The sequence below is a fragment of the Mya arenaria genome, chromosome 7, assembly GCF_026914265.1.
Source record: "Mya arenaria isolate MELC-2E11 chromosome 7, ASM2691426v1".
Taxonomy (NCBI): Eukaryota; Metazoa; Mollusca; class Bivalvia; order Myida; family Myidae; genus Mya; species Mya arenaria.
The window spans coordinates 23,557,280-23,575,517 of NC_069128.1; the positions used below are offsets into that span (position 1 = coordinate 23,557,280).

Sequence of the window (18,238 nt, forward strand, 5' to 3'; positions counted from 1 at the left end):
AAGCTGCTTTGTCAGCTTGAACAATTTTTTTTATTTAGGGCTTTGATCAGTTTTCTAAATCTCAGTCTTAGAAAAAATGTTGCACTTCTTCAAGAAATGTTATTCTTTACTGAAACTGTAGTAGTATTTTTACTGCATTAAACTTATACTGAAGCAAACCAATACAAGAATTCATCTCTTGCAATTCTACTTAAGGTGGTTACTTAAGCTTCAGTCCAATTTTGATCAAAGGTGCATCTTTTCGGTAATAGATTGAACGGAGGCAGGTTTTGGCAGGTCAACTCTACCTATCGTACCCACTTTTTTTATTAATGTTTTGTAGAGTGATGTAACGATGCTTTGTCACTAAGTTGTATGTTACCCGGTCGACTATAAGCGTTTTGTAGAGCTTGACGATGTTGCCTCAAGTCTACGCACGCGCTCTGTGCAGATTGGACCTGCGTCGATAGAAGATGTTTAAAAAAGTACTCGGAACTCCAAGAGCGAACAAGAGTGATTTTGTGTGGTTTGAAGGGTTCAAATTTAGTTATTATAATTAAGGTTATCTAGGACTAGGTGAACCTGGAAGTAAAAAAAAAAAGTGGACAAAAACAAACCAAGTCAGATTTTATAAATATGCCTCTAAATAAAATAAAATTTCTGAAAATTATCTGTTGAAAATTTCCACCCTTCTAAAAGTTGTAGGATGAAACGGGCATATGTGTGAAACATTCAAGAGGTATGACGCTAAAAATCCTGACTTTCTTGAGGAGAAGACCAGACAAATACATCAACAGTGTATGCAATGTATTGAGTTATCAATGGATTTCCCGTAAGAGATTTCACATGCAATAAGCAAAATAATACGCCACTGTTCTCTATTCAAGTGAGGTGACTTGGAAGATGTTGCTGCAAGTCATTTAACTTATTTAGAATATAACCTCGTTGGATGATACATTGTCTATGACACAGAGAAATTGTATGACACGGTAGCAGTGAAAGAAGTTGGACCTTAAAAAAACCCTTGTAAGATGTAATTCTAAATAATTAAACACAGAACTAAATAATCTCCCCTCTGAAGTTGTATCAATTGAAGCTATAGTTCATATTATCAATTATAACTATATAGTTTTGAAAATATGTTATGTTTTTTTCCAATAATTGGGAAAATTAAAACAATTCCACTACAATTAAGTAAAATGGCGATGAATGGTTTTTAGCATCACTGACATTTTTTAAAGCCAAATTAGTTCTGTTCCTACATTGAAACAAAAAAAAAGCAAAGCACAAAGAAATAACAATAACGAACGTCAAACTGGGGTTACATTACGGGGCATCTACAATAATGAAAAAGTAGCATTTTTCATCTTTAAATATCACTCAAAGATTTCTTGTTTAAATGTTTTGTATAACATCGAACATACTATTATTCCATCTTGGCAGATGTATACATAAACTAAAGGGTAAAACATGATTATAATTCTACCTTGAAAATTGTCATTTATGGTCAGTTATAGTTCCATAAAACACAACTAAAATTATTGAAAGCGGTACCTTACAACCATGATAAACACCCAGTTTTAAATATATATAGTATGTATGCACTGTGCTGCTTGTGGAGTTTTGTGATGTTCTTCAAAATTTCTTGTTTGTGATTATTTTCATGTCATATGTCTTTGTCGTTTGCCAAGTGAACCGGGTCTATGTTTTAACTTTTGGCTACTGCGAGCTTGTTTCTGTAGCTTTTCGCATCAATATTTCCCTGGTACTTCAGTGGGAGAGCTGCTTTAAACTTAAAGAATAATATATTCTTAGAAATTGAGCAACAACACTTTGGTCTCCAAACAATAGAGACTGGATACGCTTTACGGATGCTGTTCGAAAGGCTCTTAACGAAACGTAGTCCTGTAGAGTAGTCGTACACAAAATTAATTCGCTAATTATAGCTGCAGACGGGCAAAAAAGCTGCAGTCCACCACCCATGCCTCCTGCGCTTCAATCCTAACACGTCAAACTAATAGAGACAAGCATTGACATTTGTAACTCTTAATGTAGCTGTATTCAACAGTTCAAAGTCAAAAAATATCATTAGGAAAGATGAACATGTGAAACATTGACATAGGTCCCTTGTATGAACTAGTCATTTTCATAAAAATCCTATTTGGGCACAATGTTTTCTTAAACATTTTGTATACCAGCAAAACAATGACGTTTGGCCATATCTGATGGTGTCCTTTTTCTTTGGCATTTTTCTGGAATGGTCTTCCATGAATGATTCAAGCATCCACGGTGGCCAATGGATAGTATGTATTGAAATGTGTTTTATTCGGACCCCTTGTTTTGTATCAAGAGAAAGTACTTTGCTTAATTTTCAGACATTTTTTGTGCATATTTGAATAAATGGATACACATCTGTCTTATACATACTTAGGGGATTTGCATTATCATGCAAATATATCTTACCTTCATCTCTGGAATACGAATGTGCTATTCATTCTGTAGGATCATCTCCAAACTTTAAATTGGCAGAAAAATCAGGTAATTATCCATTCAAAACTTGTGATAAAAAACAAACTTTATTTACCAATGATCTCTCAGTAAAATATACCAATTTGACATATATTTATGTATCATTCTCAAGATGTCATTGAAGCGTTAACTTTTGAACTGAATATTTCTTTTCTAAAATTCGGTAAATGTGTATATAAGCAAACAAAATGCATTCCAATGGGTGCCAACTATGCACCTTTACTAGCAGACCTCTTTTTACACTGCTATATGAATATATGTTGACAATATCGCTTTTAATAATAAATTCAGTAACACTATTAGATGATAAAATTTGGATAATCCGGTATTTATAGATAATTTTAAATCGATATACTCTTCACAATTAAATAAAAGGTTAAATGTAACGTCTTACATAACTAAACTTCTGCCCTTTTACATTTGCAGATTCAAGTTATCTTTAAAACCGTCATTGGATGGCTTATCTTTAAAACCGTCATTGGATGGCTTGGAATGTTCCGTCTTACAAAACTAAACTTCTATATGAACATTTGCAGATTCAAGTTATCTTTAAAACCGTATTTGGCTGGCTTGGAATGTTCCGGTACATGGCGCATTTCATCATAAAATTTTGGATGGATGAAAAATCAGTGATGCAAAGACCGGATTTTGACAGCGGAAATAAAAAGGTGATGAAAAAAAGACACTCCCTACAGGTACTGCAAATGTGTTCCCTTCTCAAACACTTTGGCAAAAACGCTAACATGTGCGCGAATTATGGCTAAGATGGCTCCAAACTAATTCTGGTGTGTCAATTTGTGACATGTTAAACCGAAGTCTGATGATTGATGTTTGGATATGATTCTTGGAGGCTCACATCGCTTTATGGAGGAGAAAAACATGCTTCGGACAAAAAAGTACAAATGTTTTAACCTTCAAGGGTTCCAATTATATGGACAAAGCAATCACTGTACGTACCCGACCATCCGGGAGCAGGGACATGAACGGACCACAAACAGGCAAGTTAATGATGAGAGCTGTAAACAAATTACTCGGAACACACAATATTGTTGACCCATTGTTGATGGATTTTTTTTCATTAAGAATATCAGCACAAAGTTACAAACTGACTTGAACTTGCATAAAATTAATAATCCATTGCTCTTAATATGAGAATATGGCAACAATAGTAATCAATGTAATTACAGCAATTTGCTAGAACTCTGGAATGTTTCCATTCAAAACAAATATGGATGAATGACTAAAGCATAGGCCTTTGCGCAACATGTCAATGGTGAGGACGTAATTTCGTTTCTGGCATTAAGTGAGAAAAATGTTTATTATTCTTTGTTTATTGTTAAGTTCCTCAAGTTCCTCAATTTAATGCATACTTTGATAAAATTTACCGTTTGCGTTTTATCTTCGTTAGGGATTGTTGGGATAAGAGTGAGGATTATGCACTAAAACTGGTTTAAACCCCCAATAAATTTACATTTTACTGTTCCAAGGCGGTACCTCAGCAATCTTTTATAAAGATACCTAGTTGTTTTTTTAAAGTATGTATGCACTGCGCTCTTGTGGAGTTTTGTGCTGTTCTTTCATATTTCTTGTTTGTGGTTTTGTTATACGTTTTTCGCGTTAACTCACTGCCATTAAACCGGGGACTTTGTTTAAACCTTTTGTTTCTTCATTGCATGAATATTGTGCTGCTCTCATCTTTTTGGTGAACATTTTTGTTTCAGAATGTTCTTCAGCATCCAAATCATTTTCTTTGTGTGTTTTCCTCAAATGATTTTATACCAGAACTATAAACTTCAGCAAAGTTGACTAAAATTGACCAAAAAATACCTCGAAATTAAAGTGATGTTTGGGCTTAAATCTGCGAGTTATTAAAATATATTCTTAATCAATTTCGTACAGCAAACTCATAAATGAGTACCCTTCAAGATTCAATAAAGACTTATTCCATAATCAAGCAATGTTTGTCTGTAGCATTCAGTAAATCATGTTTTAAAATGACGCATAATGTATATAAATCCCCAACATCATTGGCAATACAATCATAACCATAGCCGTATGTTAACTATATTTCATTGATATAAGTTGCCTGGCATCAATATTTTCTGCATTGGAATGACGGTAACAGCGTAATCGACGACATCTTAGTCAAAATATTCGCCGCCACACTAGATGCACCGTAGGTTGCGATGAATCCATTGGTGTCGGAATACATCCCTATACCACTCAAGAGTAATATTGTTTGATGATTTGTGATGTCGCCGTGCGGAGATCTGTCAGCGAATCAAAACGATTTCCTTTTAATTATATTTTGATTGCCGGAAAGATGGCAAAATCGAAAGTTGCCAAATCTGGGGAATATGGTGGGTGCGAAATTGTCTGGAATCCGAGGACCCCGATCTCTAAACGTGTCAGCTGTGCAGTATGGGACGATGCATTCTCCATATGCAAAATTGAATTCTCGAGGGGAATCCCCGGTCTCTTTTTTCTGCAATGCGTGCACAAGGTCCCGGCGAAGTACTTGTTCAAGTGAAAAAGACACTACGGCCCGCTCATATGATAATAAATGTGTCGAGAAACTATTCGCTACATGCAACTTACAAAATTATGTTAAATAAAAAGTGTGGTATCACATACTTTAAAAAACACATAATTTTGTGTTCATTTAAAATAAATAAGGGGTACACAAAGATTGAATAACATCTAATTATCAATTACAAAAAATAATCCTACCTTGCTATAATAATCTGCATTTTCGGTCATATATGGCTTATGACGTCGTGGCTTAGAATCATCCCGTGAATGTCAGCAAACATGATGAACATGTACTTTCCGCAGCTCTTTTACACACGGGCCTACTTGGGAGGTATCCGCTTCGTTTCAACGCGGCCGACCTCGATTTTGTCTCGCGGTCACAAAACCAAAGCCACGTCTCTTCTGTTGTTATTCTACTAAGAAAATCCGTCTCTCTCCCGCTTGTTCCTCGAAGGAAAGTTCTAGAATCACGGCCACTGAGTTCATTTTCATGGTCTTTTAACAGGCGTGGAACCCAGCGTGCAAGAACCTGCAAGCATTATTTGTTTAAAATGGAAAAATCATTTGTGAATAAAACCCACAAAAAACATGTATTAATTCAATTATTAAGTTTGACTGGGCGAGTAAGTTTAAAACATTATTTCAGATCTAATTGAAATACGTTTTTTAAACATAACGATGTAGGAATCATTTATGAGCTGCTCTTTTTAAAAAATAATAATTTATATCGTATTATTAATGCGCACACCTTCGACATTTGTACATCCTCAGTAAGTATTCTATGAATTGTTCCATAGCCGACACCGAACATCTCTTGACAACGTTCTGACCTTTAACCGTCGGTCAACAACGTCGCACCGTATTTCTTTTTTTCTTCCTCTACCCTCGTTATCTTCAAGGCTGTCATTGCCGTCACGGAAACGCCTATGCTATTCAAAAACCAAACTGCGACTCACACTGTTTTTTACACTTGTCGTCTTGATCATATTGTACGTTTGTGTCGGCGTTTCCCCCATTTCACTACACAACTTTATAACCAACCGAGCTTCAATGCGATCTGATGATGCCATTTCGTACACCCTGATCGTTGTTACTGGTTTTGTATGATGTTTGATTATTTACGCATATAACGTTCAAATGACGTCAAACTTGCATACGACGTTTTGGCAGTTTTTCAATATTATCTGAGCTGTAGTTTTGGAGGTTATTTCAGTTGGATTACACATATGTTAACTGAACATTTTACTGCGCCGGTTGCGCGTTACCATGGATTTAAAAGGGGGCCGTTTAGAGAAAAGGGCAATACAAACACACTCTGCTATAACATGAAACGATAGAAAATAGTGGGTGAAAAAAACGGTATATATATTGTAACACTTTGCAACTCTATAGTGTTATGAGTACGCCAGTCCTGTTTATTTTGGATCATCCCTCGTGTAAATAGCAGGCCGTCAACCAATTCCTATTTTCCTATATATTTTTTTTTTACATTTTGGATTTTTAGCTCTACTGGCCAAAGTAATGTGTACGTAGTATGTGCATCGGTGCGTCTGTAAAAAATACTAGTGAAAACACAAGTCTTCAGTTTCGATTGTATGTTGATGAAACTTGTACAGTATTTAGATATCTATTACAGCTCGATTCCTTTCGAAAACAAGCCAGATCCGCCCATGCATGTCTAGATTATGGGCATTGAAAGTTTTTAAAAAATGCTTATTTAAGCTAACCTTTTAGCTAGGTCTTCATAAGCGAATTCTCTTTTTATCCAAGTCTAAATGTAAAGTCTAGGATTAAAGGAAGATCAGTTGCTTTTTAGTACTGCTGTTGATTTTGTGAATTACTCGGCCTTGTTCTTGTTGAAAGTCCAAAGGCCATTTTTTAGCTCTTAAGTGTCTGTAGGTAGCGCATTCATCTTCACAAAATTATTTGTGAATGTTTGTTCAAATAATGCACCTGGGGTCATTACTGGCCACGCCCATGGTTCACAGGATTGTTCAAATTATGTTCTTGGGGTCATTTCTACAGCTTCATGAATCCTGAAGTAACTTGCTCTGAAGAAATACTAATACCAGAACGAACACTCGTGGCTGATGCAGCATTAAATAACTAACACGTGATGCTGTCTCACTTAATGACCATGTTACTTCAGTGCAAATGATCAGGAAAATGATAACCTTCGTTCAAGGATCGTACAAGAAATAGCAGGAAAGGCTAGAAGAGACGTCTCAGGCAGAAGTTCTCAGAATACAAAGGATGCAGAAGAAAATCGCTAGGAAAATATCATAGCGGGAGTTGGGGGCCAGGGACAGGGAAGACTGAACAACGCTCTGCAGGAAATTCACGGGACTCTTGATCTTGCCAGAGGCGATGTCCAACATAGCGTTATGGTTGGTGTACGCCATCGTAATTAGGTCCCGTGTTGGAGGAATAATGGATGCTGGAAGCTCGAGGCAGGTGTATATGAGGAGGAGTTCCTCTCTAGAGGGCAGGGTTTATCGGTTCGTTTGAGGTTTCGGGAGACTAGAAGGTGTTCGAGTAACTGGGTTATCTTGTCGCCAGTTGGTTGGAGGCCATGGCAAACCGGGTCTTAAATGTCGTTTGCCTGGTGGGAGAAGGGGCATTCGTCCAGCGTCCAGTGAAAAGGGTTGACTTGGCACTGCTCTCAAGATGTTTAGTGTAAGTCAGTGAAGTTTGGATGTATTCTGGGGGAAAAATTGTGTTTGTTTATTTGTTTAGGTGTAAATGATATAATTCAATAAATACTTTCTACTTAAAAACTTAGAAGTAAATAATTTTACACACCTTGAAAAAGAGCTGAGAGTTGCTTCTCCAAATTGAGACTTTCAAATGCAAGTGTTTTTGTTGTTTCATTGATACATAAGCAGTTGTCACCTTCACTTGCTAATTGTCACTCTGCAACATCTTTCACAAAAATGATGCCTCTTTGGACTGCCCAATTGAACACATTCTTTACGAATTGCTATTACGCAATTAACAGATGTTCTTTTTTGTGATGGGTAGGTAAGAATGCTTTAAAAAGCTGCAAATTTCAGAGAATCCCTCTTTGGTTATAAAATTTTCTTGATAGTAAATAACATTATCATTGTGTAGAATGTCTCTAGAGAATATTGACATTCATCCCAAATTGGCAAGTCATATTTTCGTGATGTCCCATCCCCCTGTTGATAAAAAAATATTTGATTCTTCAACATCAGTTGAAGAGGTAGAATCACTTTCGGATTTAATTCCATCACTTGTCTTTGAACTACTACTATAAGTCGCACTGACTTTGACTTGGTACTACAGGGATCTCAGCAAGTGTATTTTGTGCAGATGTATTTATTACTTTGCTATGGTAATATGAAAGATGTCGGGAGTTTAAACCATGAATCCTAGCTGCTTTGTAACGCGTTTTAGGCGTGATATTACACCGTCACTGGAATCTGAATCTTCCAGCTCGAAGGAAGTAGATTACTCATATCCACATTTATCCATCTTGGTGGCTTAAATGTCTTATAAAGCATATAGAAATGTAACGCAAAGACGTTTTTTTTTCAGTGTTGCCAACTTACTGTTATCTATGATCTAAACAGAGATATAATTTTTACTAAATGGGAAGAGTTATTATGTCTACATTAAGTTTCATAGTGCTTAAGTTTAAGAATGGTTTTAATGGACAGTAAAGATAATATGTTACCTCATCTGACAATGTGGTCCATAAAAATCTTAAGGAGTTTTTCCTTATGATTTATGGACCTAAATGTGTGACTGCTGTCATATCACCTTCTGGCGAGTGCATAAGGCCTGAAACTGATTAGAAAAGAAAGAAAATGATTCAAATAAAAATATTTTTTTGAGAATGACTTTCAACTAGGTTCGTACATGATAAAAGAGATCTGGACATGGCCTCTTACACTCATGCAAGTATGGTCTCTGCCTTTAAATATTAAAGTAGATATAATGTGTCGGGCAATTCAGGTAAATTTCTTCTAGCAAAAGATACAGCCTTGACACACCAACCTTTATCACAAGTACATATATGCACCATTCAATAATGATCAACTTGTAAGACTGGCCTAACCTAGATAATGAGATAAGTTATTGCATACATGTATGACACATCATCTTAATATATACACCATAAGTTATTTTTTAAATCTGACAATACATGACAAAAGTATATCCCACAGACACGTAAAGGAATTCAAAGTGTGTGACTCTGAGGGACTCAAAAAAATGCAAGAAAAACCTTTGTCATTAACCAAGCAAATGAGAAGAGTTATGTAAAAATCTGTGCATAAAAAAGACTTGAGAAAGTAAAAACCCTGACAGAAAAAATAGGGTTGAAGTCAAAAAAGACAGACACTGTACATTTAATATGCCAACCTTTTATGGACATAAAATACAGAATCAACTTAGAAAGAAAGTCAGAAGGCAGATGATAATTTAGGGTTTCATCTGTGGGTGTTGATATTGCACAATTTTGTTTAATCATTAATCATACCTTCTAGAACACGTTCTTCGACGCTTTGAATGCCAGACTTTGAAGAACCAACAACAATGCGAGACCACACTTTGCCATAACAATGTGCCAACAAGAGTGATTCATACATATTATAATAAATTATTTTCTAAAGAAACACCCTGAAAATAACTTTCAGTCAATACTTTACCATTGTATCGGTCCGCTGGATTGTTTGACGTCGCACGTTACACCATTTTCTTTTGACAGCTTGAAAATTAAAAAGTCATTCTTAAAACAAAACAAAAATCAATCGATGAAGAAAAAATATAAAGTCAGTCTTACTCAACATGGTAAATGTTCTCTTTTTTTCTTCCTCAGCTTCAGTCAAGAGAACTGCTGTTTGTCGACTGACAGACCATCAGACTTCGAACGTTTTTGCCGTAACTCTTGCAGTTTGGTCAATGTTGCAACTTGGCCATATCCTCCATTCTGATAAATTTCATCATTCAGAACGCATATCTCTTCTCTAATAAGTCTTTGCATGTTTGGAATGCTTTTACCTGTTTCGAAAACTTTTAACACAGCTAATTAATTAGTATTTATCAAGAAATACCTTTCACAGAATATGACACACAAAACTTGTGCCGGGACAGAAAAATTATAGAAAAAAAATCAAACAAATCTTTCACTAAAAGATGGGAAATTATTTGTTTGATAATGTATGCCCGTTTAAGATACATTTGATTATTTTGTAATAATAATGATATATCACAATCAATGAAATTTAACAAATACAGTATTTCCTCAAAACAAGCCACAAAGTATCAAAACAAGCTTAATAATTAGGTTGATAATACATTATTTTACATGATTCAAACAAAATTTTATAACTGTCTTAGCTGATTTTACCTGTTTAAAAATAGTGCAATCAGTTTTTCTGTTTGAAGTGTGTTTATCTACCATTTAGTCCCATGGTTACATACAAAGATACATACATACCAATGTTATTTTTAAATTTACTGGTATTTACCTGATATACGTACCCAGTAAATTTCGCATTGGAAACATTTGCAAAAACTAACATGAGTCGTACGAGATCTATGGGAAACAGTAAGTCAGAATCGATCATTTTTATGCTAGTTTTTGACTATTTCTTTTTTTGCAATGGAATCATCTGGTGTCAAGTCCCTTTACATACAACAATGAATGACAAATATGGTATTGAATAGATAAGATGGGACAGACGATATGTTTATGTGTATAATTATGTGAAGTTGGTTAAAAGAAATTATATAATGAGGTTAAATTAAGGTGACTTCATCAATTGCATTAACAAAATATCAATAGTTACATATACATACCTTGTAATGTTAAGTTTATTGAATAAATAAGTAGTAAGCATTTACTTTGAAATTTAACTAAGAAATAAGCAGCTAGATCTCACTGTTCTTTTGATCTTTTGTTTGTTCACTTTCTTTCGTATCCCCTGTTGGTTCTGGTTCTTGATAACGCTCAATCTCATTTCTTCACCTAACATTAAATAATAACTTTAAATATACGCACCAGTTGAACCTATCTGCCACATACGAGATTATCTTGGTAAATGTTGCGCGAAATTGAATGAATGGTATAGAAGTTGTTTTTATTAAAATCCCAACTTGCCCTAAAACTGTAACCTGCCCCTTAAACTTTAACCTTAGTCAATCAGGGGCCATAACTTGTATTAAGGATAATATGGAGCAGTGGTGTGAAGTATTAAGTCAATTGAATGAAGGGTATAGAAGGTATCAATAAATATCTCAACCTGCACTTAAACTATAACCGAAGTTCAATAGTCCATCAGGGGCCATAATTTGTATAATATCGAGTTATCTAATTTCATTATGTGATTGCCCTGAACAACTGTGTGAAGTATTATGTCAATCGAAGGAAGTGTATTGGATAAATAAGTGGAAATCTCAACTTGCCCTAAAACTGTAACCAGACGCCGACGATGGGGCGAGTAGGATGGCCCTCCTTATTCTTCAAATAGTTGAGCTAAAAAGTGTAGCATTTGAATTAAACAATGATGGCTACTTACATACTGACGTGTCACAGACATATAGACTGGTTCCTGAATGACTCTGGCAAAAGATTCCAGGAAAATTCCTTCCCGTTCCAAATGATGGCGAAAATGTGCTTGCAGGGTTTCTTGTGTTTCAGGAAGTCTTGACATTTACAAGAACATGGATCGCCTAAGTCTATAGAGTAGGTCGTTCTGCCATCTTCACTAGGGCAAATGTATAAATGCAGAGTACCCTGATACTTGTCTTCGTCTGGACCTGGGAATTAGCCAGAGCATAATTGAAATCATGGAAGTGAAAATCAAGTTGGCATAATAGTTTCAAGTATCTCTTTCTTTTATGATATCTTAAGTGTTAACATTTAAAGACAATGTTTAATGAAATCTAAAATCTGGTTTATAATTTGGCTATAAAACTATCACAAGAACACAGTCATTTCATACAAGAAATGTTTTCATAAGTATTTGCATGGTTATTTGTGAGGCAAGGGCCATTTCCCCGAGGCAATGCTTGATGAAATCTTTTGGTCTGTTCTTCAAGAACTCTGGCACTGAAGAGTTATACTCCCTGCTAGCATAGCACTTGGCTTACTCATCAATGTAGCTATTATATAATGATACATTGAATTACATTATCAACCTATCAGTGTCTGTATACCACGAGATAAATGACGTCATACATGCCACGTCTGAAGGCAACATTTTGCTTAAAATGAAGACTTAAATCAAAGATAACTTTTCTTTTACTACACCATATCAAATAAAACAAAGGGCAGTCTATGCCGCTTAAAGAGCCCGGCCTTCGTTTTATTACCGAATTTTGATAAGGTCAATAGTTTAATCAAACACTTCGACAAACTTATTTCCCAAATGATGTTTTGACAGTTCCCCGTCAGACAGCCTTATTGTAAAAAGGTTTGTCGAAGTGTTTGAAGAAAATAAGCTCTCAATCAAACTCTAGTAAAAGACCGAAGGGTGGGCTACTTAAGAGGCGTAGACTGCACTATGTTTCATCGCATATGCTGAAGAAAAAGTTATTCTTGATTTAAGTCTTTATTCGAAGCAAAATATTGCCTCCGATCATTTATGATGTAATTGATCACGTGGTATATACACACACTGCCGATGATAAAGTTTTCAAAAGGCTTGGCTCATCATAGAAGAGATATCTTGTAAAAAGTAATTGAAAAAAGTTCTGTCGTAGAACAGCGTGCCTGACTATACGCCTTTTTATCTAAGGAATTGATATAATATTAAATAAATACCATGGATATGTGGTTAAAATAACAATTATAAAAGCTTACTTACATGACAAGTTCATTTATTGTTAATATTTTGGTTAACTTGTTGCATAATTTATTAAGCCATAAAAGAAGCAAGGCAGAATTATACTAATACCAATTATGGTCAATATATACTGTTCTTCTTCTCATTTGGTTTCAGCACTAATTTAAGTTATATCAGTTTCATCTAAATGATTCTGACTAGGAACATTGCAACCAACCAAATTAAAAATCCTATAAACCCAACTAAAACTCATTTTAAAAAATCAATAAGAGTTTTAGTATTCTTATCAACTGCATTGATAGCCATTAATTTTGTGTGAAATTTACCTTTGCCATTTATCCTGTAGAAAATGACCAATCAGCTGTCTCAACATGGTTGTCAGGCCGATCTGGGTCATATCTTTCACATACGCCTTAAAGGCCCTATTTTGTCTTTCAACTGCATTCGTTGTCCAAACATTATGCATTGTGCCTTTCTAAAAGCACCAGGCCCATCTCTGCATAAACAAACATATAAATCAATATGAAAATAGTGTGATGTACTGAGTTACATTGTCATAACAAAATCATTCATGTAAATGTAACTGTTACACCACTATTGCTTTCCAAACTAACACCATTGCACTTAAAATGCAAAATTTATTAATTATTTCTAAAATATAAAGGTGTCTGACCATAATTTACCTAGCTGTCCAGAGACCTGAATGTTAAATTCTAGTGGGTTGTAACCAAATTTCAATTTAGGATTATTTGAAACGGTATTGCTTTCTGGTTAACAAGAGTTGTCACAGAGACAGCGCGCTCGACTATTCCACCGCTTTCCAGTGTTAGGATTGAAAAGTTTTGGCAAAACATGCATGGATCACTGTTAGATTAGATTTCGACGCAATGCATGATGTGCTGAGATATTAACATAAATGTTTTTACATTGAACATTTTAACCAGATTTTTTTAGTCTAATAATAAAGGGCCTTTATTTGCAAAATACAGTTATCTAGCTTGGTTATTCAATTACGTTGGGTGGTTGAATACCATGGAATAAAGTCTCAATGCAATACATCAAGTAATTGCTGAGATATTATCCTATGTGTGATAACATGCAAGACCTTAACCAGAATTTAGTCGCATACTGAAGGGGCAAAAAATGATATAATATGAATGATAGAGTTATCTTACTTGATAAAAGAAGAAGGTTAAATGGTTGGGAGCATGTGTGTAAAGTTTAATGTATTCGCTGAGGTATTGACTTTAAAGTGGTAACAAGCAAAACCTTAACCAGAATTTCTATGTCTGAATAAGGGGCAATTATTTAATATATAAAAAAGGCCATTATCTAAATTTAATGCAAGTAGGTTGGATGGTTGAGTACCAAAGTCTCAATGCAATACCTTAAGAAGTTGATGAGATATTAACATATGTGTGCTTGCACGCAAAACCTTAACCAGAATATCTTAGTTGAATAATAAAGGAATATTATTTACATTAAATGCAAATTATAGTTTTCTTACTTAGTTAATTAAGTAGGTTGGATGGTTGAGTACCACTGTATAAAGTTTCAACGCAATACCTCAAGTAGTTGCTGAGATATTAACCTATGTGTGCTTGCATGCAGAACCTTAACCAAAGTGTGACGCCAACGCCGACACCAACGCCGACGCTTGGGTAAGTAGTATAACTCTCAATATATTGTAAACTATTTAATAGCAGTTTCTATTTCTGTTCTTTATTTTAACATTGAAATTATGTTCTATTTTGCAATATATCAATGCTTATTATCATTTTTAACATTAAATGTTATCATCAATAGTTATGCATATTATGTCAAACTTTTTTAAATGATACGAAAATAACATCTCCTCACAAGGCGTTCACAAATATACCACTGCATGAGTAAGATACCTTATTCCTTCTCTGAGAAAGGTCATGTTAATTTATCTGTTTCCTTCACCGACAAACTAATATTGATGCAGGTTCAATCCCTTTCATGATTATTGTTGACTCTTTTGATAATAAGTCAAAAATTGAAACTTTTATATTCATTTGAGTACTGGTACATCACATCATACAAAGACATGATCTGTTTGTTGTTGATTTGAAAACATTATGTGCATTAGACAGAGGCAATGCCAGCACTATTGTGATATCATGAAGTACAATAACTACACATCTGTTTAACCTTTTTCAATGGAAGCCATGTTTTAGTGACATAATTCTGGAACATGTCACCCCCTTGAAGACCAGTCAAAATCGCCTCAAATTCATTCTCTGTGTGAGCATTTGCCAAGCTACGGAGAAATTCCAGAGCATCTTTAGGATTCCTCACACCATTGCTCGCTCTTCTGGTTCATCTCTGCCAAGATTGCTCGCGGTGAAAATCACATAGCAACACTGTTGCATCTGACATGGTGAATCTTTATTAGTAGTAACAATTATGAACTTAAAAGAGCATTAAACAACTTAAATCCATGAAGTACTTTTACATACAGGTCAATAAATATTCCATCTGTTCTCATCTCCCTGGTACTACCATCGCCATATTTCCTTTGTCTCGTTGTGAAGTATGTATCTATACAAAGTTACAAACAGTATTAGGCAGAACATGGATTGGTTTGGTTAGGCTTATACATTTTCAAAAACAGGTATGTTGGCTTTTTTAAGTTATATTTATAAGGTTTTATATAACAACGTTTTGTTACCTTTGCAGAATGGGGTTTAAGTTATATTTTTTATGAACAAAGTATAATTTATACTACATATTAAAGCTACACTCTCAAAGATATACCATTTTTACCACGTTTTTGTTTGTTGTTTTGAAAAGAGCGAATATTTGCGTAAATATCCGCAAACAATGATAAATGATTGTTTCAAAAGATAAGATCGCAGATTTTCATTATATTTTATATGGCTTAAGAAAAGTGCATAAAAAATCTTTTTTTAACTTAAATATAACAATTATAAAAAAGTTGTCAAACTTTAAATCCATGAGAGTGCAGCTTGAAAACACATTTTACCAACCGACAATAAAAACATTAAGTTCAGTGGTTTCATATGGTTGGTAGCCCCTACCAAATATTTCAGCCTACACTTACTAGTACTTCTATCTTATAATATAATTAAACGCATATAATTTGATAAAAGCAAAGGACAAAACATTACCTTTGAACATCTTATCACATGTTTATAACAATTGGCTTCTCATTAAGAAATGATCACTTATCGTCTGATTGGTTTTTCTAATTAAATTAATTTGATGCCTCATATAATAACTATTATTGGATAAATTGACATAAAGCAGGTGCTGAATAGTGTTCTTTTGTAGAATAAAATTTAACAAGAACAAATGAAAATACAGACTCCATTGCAGATATTTCTGCTTCATGAAAGTCGGTCATAAAATGGACAGGTGCCCATCCTGGATTCTCTTCCTTAAGGAGAGTCACTACCGCAGATATGGTGGCCACTTTCTCATCCTCAGTAACAAAGACTGCTGCAACCTGTGTGTCTACATTAGTTATGACACAAAGGAAAAACAGGGGCAGAGTATATTTCCTATACTGATATGTGGCATACAGCAAGGCACTTGCCCATATCTTTGCAGCAAGTGTCTCATCTCTGCTGACTGATATGCTATCATGATTCCCTTTTCAGTCTGAAAAAATTATAGTATATTTTTCAAAAGTAAAACCATAGCTTAAACTATTAAAAAATGGTCTGCGTTGTTAATCAAAGGCGCTGGTGAAACACACTGTTGACCATATGAGCTTGGGTAATTCATTGTTGGCCATAGGCGCTGTTGAAGCCCACTATTAAACACACTGTAGATCATAGCCGCTGGTAAAACACACTGTAGATCATATGCGCTGGTGAAACACACTGTCGATCATAGGCGCTGGTGTAACTCATTGTTGATCATAGGCGCTGGTGAAACACACTGTCGATCATAGGCGCTGGTGTAATCACTGTTGATCATAGGTGCTGGTGAAACGCACTGTCGATCATAGGCGCTGGTGTAACTCACTGTTGGTCATAGGCGCTGGTGAAACACACTGTCGATCATAGGCGCTGGTGTAATCACTGTTGATCATAGGTGCTGGTGAAACACACTGTCGATCATAGGCGCTGGCGTAACTCACTGTTGATCATAGGCGCTGGTGAAACACACTGTATATTAATTGCTCAATTGAAATTCTATTGCTTATCACCATTTACCCTACCAAAACGATATGGAACGTATGCGTCCCAATACTTTCAGATATGTTCAATATTCATATATTTTTTAATTTTACGCGATGGTGAAACCCACTGTTGATCGCCCTATCTATATCAAACGAAATAGAACATATAAATACCAAAATATTTATTATTTTAAATGTCGCATTATTTCACCTTTCGTACCCAATGCTTGTTTAGATTATACATTTCAAACATCGCACATGTTTAATTCATCATATGTATCAAAGTGCTACATTATGTGTTATACAATTATATAAATGATATAATGAAATGTTTTAAAGGAATGAATTGAGGGGTTGATGTCATTATCGGGGATATGAACGCAATTGGGTTGGTCAATGTGTGTGGAGTCCGAAGGACTCCACGCGTACTTTGACCAACCCAATTGCGTTCATATCACCGATAATGACATCAACCCCGCAATTTATTCCTTATATTTACACCAACAGTTCATTATTTTATTCAAGAATTGTTAAAAAAATACTTCATTTCATTTCAGAAAACCTTTCAGTAATCCGTTCTTACCAATTCTGTAAATAGAACGACCCGACTATAACCGGAAACATTTTTTTCAAATGACGTCACAATAACGATTAACCACTTGAAATCACTTTAAAACGTAAAATTGAAACATTTCTGGTACCAGTATATTTAAAATATAATAAACTAACTCTTTTAAAAATGTTGATCTATATTTTACGGGACCTGCAGACACAATACAACCAATAACAAGATCAATATCTTTCATGTATATTATTATGCAATGAATTACGATCCGAACATATCCGAAGTTGTTGCGTTCATCGATTGATGAACGCAATTGCCGAAAAGCAGTTCATTTAAGGAATGGAACTTGAGGTGTTAATATTAAAACGTAAAAGAACTCTAAATGTTTGATTAGAATCAGTAAATATAATTCACTAACAACATACTTGGACTGAACGTTTCGTAGCCTTTTACGTTATGTGATAATACGAACAAATATTTAACTTTTTTGCAAAAAACAATATAATGAGTAAGACCTATTTGTGAACATTTTCCTTCATTGTAAGTGTACTTTTTTGCTTCAAATCGAAACTAACGTTATGAAATTTAGAATCAAAAAGGGACTTTTCAAATTGATATAGATCTTATTGTAAAATAGTCAGAGTA

General features: G+C 34.7%; 1 long non-coding RNA gene across 1 annotated transcript; it reads right to left on the reverse strand.

Annotated features, from left to right (window-relative positions):
• Positions 1-11,621: 11,621 nt before the first annotated feature.
• LOC128241790 (uncharacterized) lies at positions 11,622-15,588 on the reverse strand. Its single transcript, XR_008262473.1, has 3 exons — positions 15,030-15,588; positions 13,181-13,350; positions 11,622-11,826 (listed from the first exon to the last, which is right to left on the reverse strand). It is a non-coding gene; the product is annotated as an uncharacterized LOC128241790 (long non-coding RNA).
• Between the last annotated feature and the right edge of the window lie 2,650 nt (positions 15,589-18,238).